Here is a 9,513-nt window from a genome sequence, read left to right on the forward strand (position 1 = left end):
AACATGTTTAAGATTTCAAGTTTTTAAAGTATTCATTTATTTCTTAAATTCTGTACCAATTCAAACTAAGTACCATAAATTGAAACAGGTAAAGTATGCTTTACACTATTTACAAAATTCACAAAATGTTGTACTAATAATAGTTAATTGCTATATTCCTGCTTTTTGCCGGATAAAACCTCAAAAGAGAAATAGAAATTTATTTTTAATCTTTAACCATTATATTTAGCTGATTTATGTTGGTTTAATTGTGAGCATTAGAAATGTACTACTCTAGCAATAGACTTGAGATTTATGTTGGTGATCTACAAAAACAACGATACTCCATTATTTTAACCTGGCCCTCGCCCTGCCCTCCTAAGTCCTAAGGGAAATAATAGGACTCGTATGCGAGTTAAGCATTCTTTGATTGCGATTTATAAATCGCATTTGCCTAATGCAATTTATATCGCATTTGCTATAGGTCACTTTTACCTCGTATTGCTATAATTTATATAACATGTGTTTACCCGAAAAATGGATAGAGTTAAATTTGTACGTAGTTCTAAGGGTATATTGTATGACTTGACACAAATCGTAAGAATGAATAGAAATATCGAGTGTTGACCATAGAGAATGAAAAATAAGAAAAGTTGGAAAGAAGATGATTTATGGATTAAGCAAGATAAATCAATCTATGAAGCTAAAAAGGATAACTCTTTAATATATGAATGTATGATATCTCAGTTACAATGTATGCCAAAACTTGTCTTTTACATAAACATAGTCATCCCTTTTATAGTGAGGAATCATACTTTAGATATAATTAAAATACATAATGGGGAACCCATAATAAATCAGTTTTTTCCTAATTTCCGCCGAGATTCTCTCCCTTAGTGTGGCTGCAACAGCTCCTATCTATGAGCTCGATCTTGGTCAAACTCAGTATTGGTCGATTTTCAGTTTTAGACCTCAAAGCAGGTTTGAGGTCGATGCCGACTCGGGATCCGGTAATGACTTGAGCTCGGTATTGGTTGGCATCTGTCCCTTAAGCTCGATTTCATCACATCTCATCATAGTTCGATTTGGACCCGAGCTCGATAATGACTTCGAGCTCGATATTTGACCTGTCCCTGAAACTTGAAGCTTGTTTGTACCTCTTTCGGATCTCATCTCGATATCACGAAGAATTTCTCCGGTCCATTATGTTTCGATCTCGATCAGACGTACAAGGCCGAAAACAGTTTCAACCGTATACAAATAGTCCTCTCGTTTCTCGGGAAGGATATGGCGAAAAACGATATGATTTTCCAACGGCTCGATCAGATATAAGCTGACGTTTACATCGGGCTCGAACATGACGCACGTGATAACTGTCACGTCGGTTTAGTTTTTCAAGGCATTTAATGTGTGTCAGACGGTGGTCGGCCACCACTGATATTGAACCGCCATTGCCCAATCTATAAATAGCCCTTCCTTTTACAATTTATCACTTTTACATCTTCAATCTCCAAGTTTTCCAAGTTCTTCTTCTGAGTTCATCTGTAAATTTGCAATTTTTTACTGCAAAATCTTTCTTCAAAAACACCAAATCTATGTTACCTCCTTCTATTTTCGATCTTAAAATCCAAAATGGCGAAAACATCAAAAACCATTCCTCAAAAAGAAAAAGCTTCTTCTTCACAGTCTGTCGCCCACAAAATACCGGTGGAGCCACGGCATGGGGAGTGTGTTCCTGGGGCGTGTGTTCTTTCTTCTGATTTTAAGGTCGATAAAGACTCATCGGTTCCCGGCTGATGTGAGCCAGTATCGAGGTATATGTGTTCGATAACCGAGGGGCACCTCGAACAGCTAAAAAAGATTGGAATTGGGAGAATAAAAAAATAGTAATCCCATCTCCTGAAGAAGATATCACCACTTACGTGAAGGGATTTTTAAGTGTGTATACCTACCCTTTCACGTTAGGTCCCCTCGACCCTGTTATTATTGATTTCTGCCGTCAATACCAAATAACCCTAGGCCAAATCCACCATTCTTTTTGGTGGATTGTTATTTTGATCTGTTACTCGTGAACAAAATCGAGGGGATGCCTTTCACCCTCGACCATCTCATTCGATTGTACTACCCTTGCCTCTTTTGAGGCGAGTTAATAAAACTTCAGTGCCGGGCTACCAAGGTTCTGTTCTCGAGCATAGATGAGGACAGGGATTGAGGCTGGATGGGCAGGTTCGTTCGAGTGAAGACTTCGGACCTGATTCCGACTGAAAAAATTCCATTTCCCGAGGAGTGAAACATGAAGCGTAAGTGTAATTCTGTTGTTATCTCCTACTATTTTGCCCATTTATTTCTTTTCTCACTGATGTCCCCTTTTGTGATGCAGTGGTTCCTTGGATGCCCGGTGCAGTTCCTGGCCTCAAGAACTGGGTACGGGATCTAGCTTCGACCTACACATATGTCGAGCGCTCATGGCGTGATTTGTCAAAGGACTGATGGAAGGCCAAAAATCATGGTAAGTCTCTTTCTCGTATCTTTGGTAGTTCGAACGAGATGCTTTCCATATACTTAAATCAATTTTCATGTATGTAGGTGTGGGAAAAGATGCGGTTTTGAGACCCCCGCCAGGGGAGGAAGAGGCTTCGATCTCTGTTTCAAAACCGGTGAAGGATAATAAGAGAAAAAAGGTCTCTGCTTCCAAAGATCCAAAACTGAAGACGAGGATGGCTCGTAAGCCAAGGAAGAATATCATCCCTTTAACCATGGAGTCAGTTATGCGTCTAAGGGATGAAGACGAGGAAGAAGAAGAAGAAGAAGAAGAAAATGGCGGGTCTGTGCTGGTGGCCCGAATGAAGAAAAACATTGATGCCCCAAAGGCAGCTGCATCGATAGTGATTTATAAAGCTCCGCCTCGGAATGAGGAGATATCGGAGGAAGGTTCGGGCAGAGTCCCCGAATCATTAGAGATCGAGGATGCTTCCTACCGAAGTCAACAAACGGTGGGTATATCAGAAGGGGCCGGTCCTGAAGCTCTTCGAACTGAGGAGAGCGCCCCAACGAGTCGCATGGGGCAATAGTAATCGGAGACTTTCCCACTCTTCCTGCCTTTTCCGAAGGGGCGATTCGGGAAGCCCAAGCTTTGGGGGCCCTCGAAATAAATCGATTTCATGAAGGGGAGGACCCCTTATGTGATTTGTATACTAGCGTCGAGGATGTTGCTGGCCCTAGTGATGTGTCAGCCCTTTTCTGTGAAGTGCAACAAGCTCTAAATCGGGTAAGCTCTAACTCCCTTCGTCGATACCACTTTCATATTTGCTATTCTTTTCTAACTTCTTTTCTTCTTTCTTCGTAGGCCGCAGCGGTTCATCGAGAAGCGTGTTCTCGATCTCAAACTAAGCTACGTCGGTATGAGGCCGACCTCCGACGGGTCACAGAGGAGAGGAACGCCCTTAGACTCTTCTTCGGACAAAGGGAAGAAGAAATCAAGGACCTCCGAGCCGAATTAGCAAAGGCTTAACAAGACCAGACCGGCCTGACCGAGCAGGTAATGGTAATCTTAAAAACCCATGGGCTCGATTTCGGAATGGTGGCTAATATTTCGATCTTACAGCTGCAGCAGAAGCTTGAGGTTATTGGGAAGCTTCGTAAGGAGGTCGATGTGATAAGGGCGGAGACCTTGGAATGGAAAGATAGCATGGACCGTCTTGCCGCTAAAAAAGAAACCACCCAAGCCCAATTATCATCGGCCAAAAACCAACTTCAAAGCTTGAAGGAGAAAAGCTCGGTTCAAGCAAGAAGAATAGAGGATCTCGAGGCTCGGTTGGCCTCTGAACTTGCCAAGGCCAAATATGACGCCGAAAAGGCAAAGGCCGATGCAGATGCATTCGTGACCGTCTATCGGGCCGATGCTGAAGCTGCTCAGGTACAAGCAAGAGAGGCAGCCGAGACCGCTAACACTCGAGTACATTGGGTTGCTGAACTTGCCAAGTGCCGATCTCGGAGGGAGACCCTCTAGGAGATCCATGCTCAAGGTTTCGATCTCACCAAGGAGATAAAAAGGGCTAAAGAGCTCGAAGCCGATGTTGAAGCCTTGGATTCCGATGATGATGATGGTGATGATGATGGAGTGAGGGCGAGTCTGAGAGTGGGGAGTAGCCCGATGGAGAAGAGACCGCCTCGGGAGATAACCAGGAGACTTAGAATTTTTTCTGTTTTCTATGTAGGGTCCTGTTTGGATGTTGTAAACATTTTTGTATATATAAAGATATTTTCCTGATTTGTCTATATCTTATTTTCTGCCTTGTGAAGGTCTCGTTTCATTAATGCCTTATGAAAGTTTTCATAAGTTAGAGGCTTTAGGCAATTTGATCGAATTCAAACTTTGTGATCTTTATAATCGAGTGAGTTGATTGCTGGAACTCGAAGTAATGTAGCTCGTAGGCTGAATGGTTGAGTGAGTTAATTGGTCGAACTCGAAGTAATGTAGCCCGCAGGCTTAATGGTCGAGTGAGTTGATTGCTCGAACTCGAAGTAACATAGCCCTTAGGCTTAATAGTCGAGTGAGTTAATTGCTCGAACTCGAAGTAATGTAGACCGTAGGCTTAATGGTCGAGTGAGTTAATTGCTTGAACTCGAAGTAACGTAGCCCGTAAGCTTAATGGTCGAGTGAGCTGATTGCTCAAACTCGAAGTAATGTAGCACGTAGGCTTAATGGTCGAGTGAGTTGATGGCTTAGTAGTCGAGTGAGTTCTTGCTCGAACTCGAAATAAGAATAGCCCGTAGGCTTTGTAGTCGAGTGAGTGCTTGCTCGAACTCGAAATAAGAATATCATGTAGGCTTTGTAGTCGAGTGAGTGCTTGCTCAAACTTGAAGTAATGTAGCTCGTAGGCTTAGTAGTCGAGTGAATGATTTGAACTCGAAGTAATGTAGCCCATAGGTTTAATGGTTGAGTGAGTGCTTGCTCGAACTCGAAGTGATGTAGCCCGTAGGCTTACTAGTTGAGTGAGTGATTCGAACTCGAAGTAATGTAGCCCGTAGGCTTATTGGTTGAGTGAGTGCTTGCTCAAACTCGAAGTGATGTAGCCCGTAGGCTTACTAGTCGAGTGAGTGATTCAAACTCGAATTGATATAGCCCGTAGGCTTATTAGTCGAGTGATTGTTTCGAACTCGAAGTAATATAGCCCATAGACTTAGTAGTCGAGTGAGTGCTTGCTCGAACTCGAAGTGATGTAGCCCGTAGGCTTATTAGTCGAGTGAGTGATTCGAACTCGAAGTAATATAGCCCGTAGGCTTAATGGTCGAGTGAGTGCTTACTTGAACTCGAAGTGATATAGCCCGTAGGATTATTAGTCGAGTGAGTGATTCAAACTCGAAGTAATATAGCCCGTAGGCTTAATGGTCGAGTGAGTGCTTGCTCAAACTCGAAGTGATGTAGCCCGTAGGCTTACTAGTCGAGTGAGTGATTCGAACTCGAAATGATATAGCCCGTAGGCTTATTAGTCGAGTGAGTGTTTCGAACTCGAAGTAATGTATCCCGTAGACTTAGTAGTCGAGTGAGTGATTGCTCTAACTCGAAATAAGAGTAGCTCGTAGGCTTAGTGGTCGAGTGAGTGCTTGCTCGAACTCGAAATAGGGTATCCCTTAGGCTTCGTAGATAGTCCCCGAGTGAGAATGGTTGCTCGAACTCGAGTCGGGGTAGCCCTTGGGCTTTATAGTCGTGTGAGTGTTGCTCGAACTAGTTGATTTTTCGGTTGGCAGTCCCCGATTTATGGGGTAATGGTCGGCCCTTAAGCTTGTTTGCGTAATAGATCTCGAAATAGAGGAATTTTTCTTGAATATAAGATATTGGTAAAGAAGAAATTTTTCTTTGTAAGTCATTATACATGTGTTCATGTTTTGTGTTAGGGCTCGGGCCAACTACATGGGCATGGCTCGTTTGACCATTTGGCCCTTACAATCTTTCCTGTCGAGACCCTATTGTCATGAAATAACGAAGTAACTTCCTTTGCACCGTACTTGATAATCATCGTTGATATGTTCAATGACAATGGTATGCCCCCAGTATTCGAGGTTGATTGTACGGAGGCCTCAAATACTGTTGAATTGTTCCAAGTTAGCACAATCAATGGTTGCCTCATTAAAAAACCTTGCCGAAAAACTCATTTGGGACAAAACCGGTCTAAGGGAAAAAGAGTGCAACGCGTGCTTTCAGACCTAAGGCTTCGTGTTGAATAATCCATCTTTGTTCCTGATCGAATTCATCAATCCTCGTCTTTGGTCGAACACCTACAAGGGTTAGTTTCGAAATATAATTGAATAGGGGGGAGGGCGTACCTTAGCAGTAGTATCGTTTTAGTCGTTCAGCACATCGAGCTTGTAGGATTTCCAATTATACAGCCGGTATCGATCTTTGATCGACCTCTATTCTCGATTGGCCGCCCTTTTAATAACGGTCCCAGAGCCAAACTGGTCATCTTCGACTCTTATTTTGGATTGATATCGATTATGCATATCAACCCAAGTAATAGCTGGGTACTCGATCAAGTTATGCTTCAGCCGCCGTGAAGCCATCGATCTTTGTTCGTTTAGACCTTGAGTGAAAGCTTGAACATCCCAATCGTCTGTGACTAGTGGTAGATCTATTCGTTCCATTTGGAAACGAGATATGAATTCTCTTAGCATCTCAATATCCTTTTGCCTTACCTTGAATAGGTCCGACTTCCTAGTCTCGACCTTTATGGCCCCAGCATGTGCTTTAACGAAAGAATCTGCTAGCAAAGCAAAAGAATCGATAGAGCTAGATGGTAAATTATGATACCATACCATTGCTCCCTTTGTCAGGGTTTCACCAAATTTTTTCAACAATACAGATTCGATCTTATCGTCCTCTAGATTGTTCCATTTGATGGCACATGTGTAAGAGGTGACATGTTCGTTGGGATCGGTCATTCTATTATATTTAGGAATCTCGGGCATGCGAAACTTCTTTGGGATCGGTTTAGGAGCCGCGCTTGGAGGGAAAGGCTTTTGTGTAAATTTTTTAGAATCTAAGCCCTTCAGTATCGGTGGTTTCCCTGGGATCTTATCAACCCTGGAGTTATATGTTTCCATTTTTTTGTCGTTTGCCTCGATCCTCCTTTTTCATGATTCTATTCGTTTGGTCAGTTCTTCGAACATCTTAGCAATTTCGGGATTAGTCCCCTACTCTTGCTCATTTGACCTTACTATAGCTGGTTCTGTTCTGTGGGTGACTTTTCGGGGTCGACTGAGCTCCGGCATGCTCGATACCTAGTTTTGATTCTGCAACTGAGCTATCGCTACCTGTTGAGCTTGCAACATTTCGAAAATCATACGCAAGCTGATTCCGTTTTCCTCGAAGTTATGGGTTTCTCGAGCTACAGATCGAGTACCACTGTGAAAGCTATTTTCAAGTTCAAAATGTTGGTTCGTCTCAATAGGCATATGCGAATTAACGTCTAATGGTACTTTGACTTGAGCTCCAACGGCGTCGAAAAATAGCCATTCGGCCCTGGGTGTCGAGTTGTTTTTCTCACCTTGAAGACCAGCTTCGTTGTCGATAGGTAAGGCCATTTAATTGAGAACTCGTCGTTGCTAATCCGAAATCAAAGATACTTCCGAAAATAAGTGTAAAATGGTGTGTTTTTGCAGATTCATATCAAATAATCACTATTATCCTTAGCTCCACGGTGGGCGCCAAACTGTTTACCCGAAAAATGGATAGAGTTAAATTTATACGTAGTTCTAAGGGTATGTGGTATAACTTGATACAAATCGTAAGAATGAATAGAAATATCGAGTGTTGACTGTAGAGAATGAAAAATAAGCAAAGTTGGAAAGAAGATGATTTATGGATTAAGCAAGATGAATCAATCTATGAAACTAAAAAAGGATAACTCTTCAATATATGAGTGTATGATATCTTAGTTATAATGTATTAAATCTTTCCCCTTTACAGAAATACAACTATCCCTTTTATAGTGGGAAATCCTACTTTAGATATAGTTAAAAATACATAGTGGGGAACCCATGATAAATCAACTTTTCTCTAATTTTCGCCGAGATTCTCTCCCTTAGTGCGGCTGCAACGGTTCCTGTCTATGAGCTCGATCTTGGTCGGACTCAGTATTGGTCGGTTTCCAGTTTTAGACCTCGAAGCGGGTTTGAGGTCGATGGCGACTCGGGGTCCGGTAATGACTTGGGCTCGGTATTGGTTGGCCTCTGGACCTTAAGCTCAATTCCATCATATCTCATCATAGTTAGATTTGGACCCGGGCTCGATAATGACTTCGACCTCGATATTTGACATGTCCCTGAAACTTGAAGATTGTTTGTACCTTCTTCGGATCCCATATCGATATTATGAAGACTTTCTTCGGTCCATTATGTTTCGATCTCGATCGGACGTATGAATGCCGAAATCAGTTTCGACCGTATATAACATAATTTTTTTATTAGTCTGTTTCAAAATTCTTTTATATTTGAAAAAAATTATTTTTATGCTTTCGATTTTATCCTTAATAAGAAGCTTTGATAGCCACATAATGTTATGACATGTCTTGGGCTACAAGTTTCAAAAGTTTTACAACCACACAAATATAATAACATGTTTAAGATTTCAAGTTTCAAAAGTATTCATTTATTTCTTAAACTTTGTACCGACTCATATTATACAATATAAATTGAAACAGGTAAAGTATGCTTTGCACTATTTACAAAATTCACATAGTGTTATACTAATAAATAGTCAATTGCTATATTCCTACTTTTTTCTAGATAAAAACTTCAAAAGAGAAATAGAAAGATTTCTAATCTTTACCCATTATATTTAGCTGATTTATGTTGGTTTAATTGCCAGCATTAGAAATGTACTATTCTAGCAATAGACTTGAGATTTATGTAGGTGATTTATAAAATGGATTTTGAAAATGTAATTTAAAAGTCACATTTTAGAAATGTGATTGTAGAGATAAGTAGTTAATGCTATTGTACAATTAGCTATTTAAGGTGTACTCCTCTAGATAGTCCGTGTGATTAGTTAGCACGTGTGTATATGCAACTATTAGTTAGTGTGATACATTAGTCTACATATACTCATTTTCTGTATAGATTCGATTATTACATTGAACGAGAATTCCCATTTCTCTCTCTATAACATTCTTCAATGTTACTCACCAGAGCTTCTTTCCTAATAGCTCAGAACTTTGTAATGGCGGTTCTAGGGCTGGTTTTGACATGGTATCATAGCTTAGGTTCTCGGCTATTCCGAGTGACGAGCTTCTGAAAGTTACGATCTTCTAATATCATTCTTCTCTTCTTCGATTTCCCTCAATTTTGCGTTAAATTTCTTCTCAATTCTTCACCTTTTCTCAAGTTCAATTTTTGATCTCAAATCTTCAAAAATTATCTGTAATGGCGAACGATGCAGTCGAAACTACAGCAGGATCTTCACATGCGAACAACATCACATCGATTGCAACGATCATCTATATGTGCATCCCTCCGACACACATGGTTTACAAA

The sequence above is a fragment of the Nicotiana tabacum genome, chromosome 22, assembly GCF_000715075.1.
Source record: "Nicotiana tabacum cultivar K326 chromosome 22, ASM71507v2, whole genome shotgun sequence".
NCBI classification, from domain to species: domain Eukaryota; kingdom Viridiplantae; phylum Streptophyta; class Magnoliopsida; order Solanales; family Solanaceae; genus Nicotiana; species Nicotiana tabacum.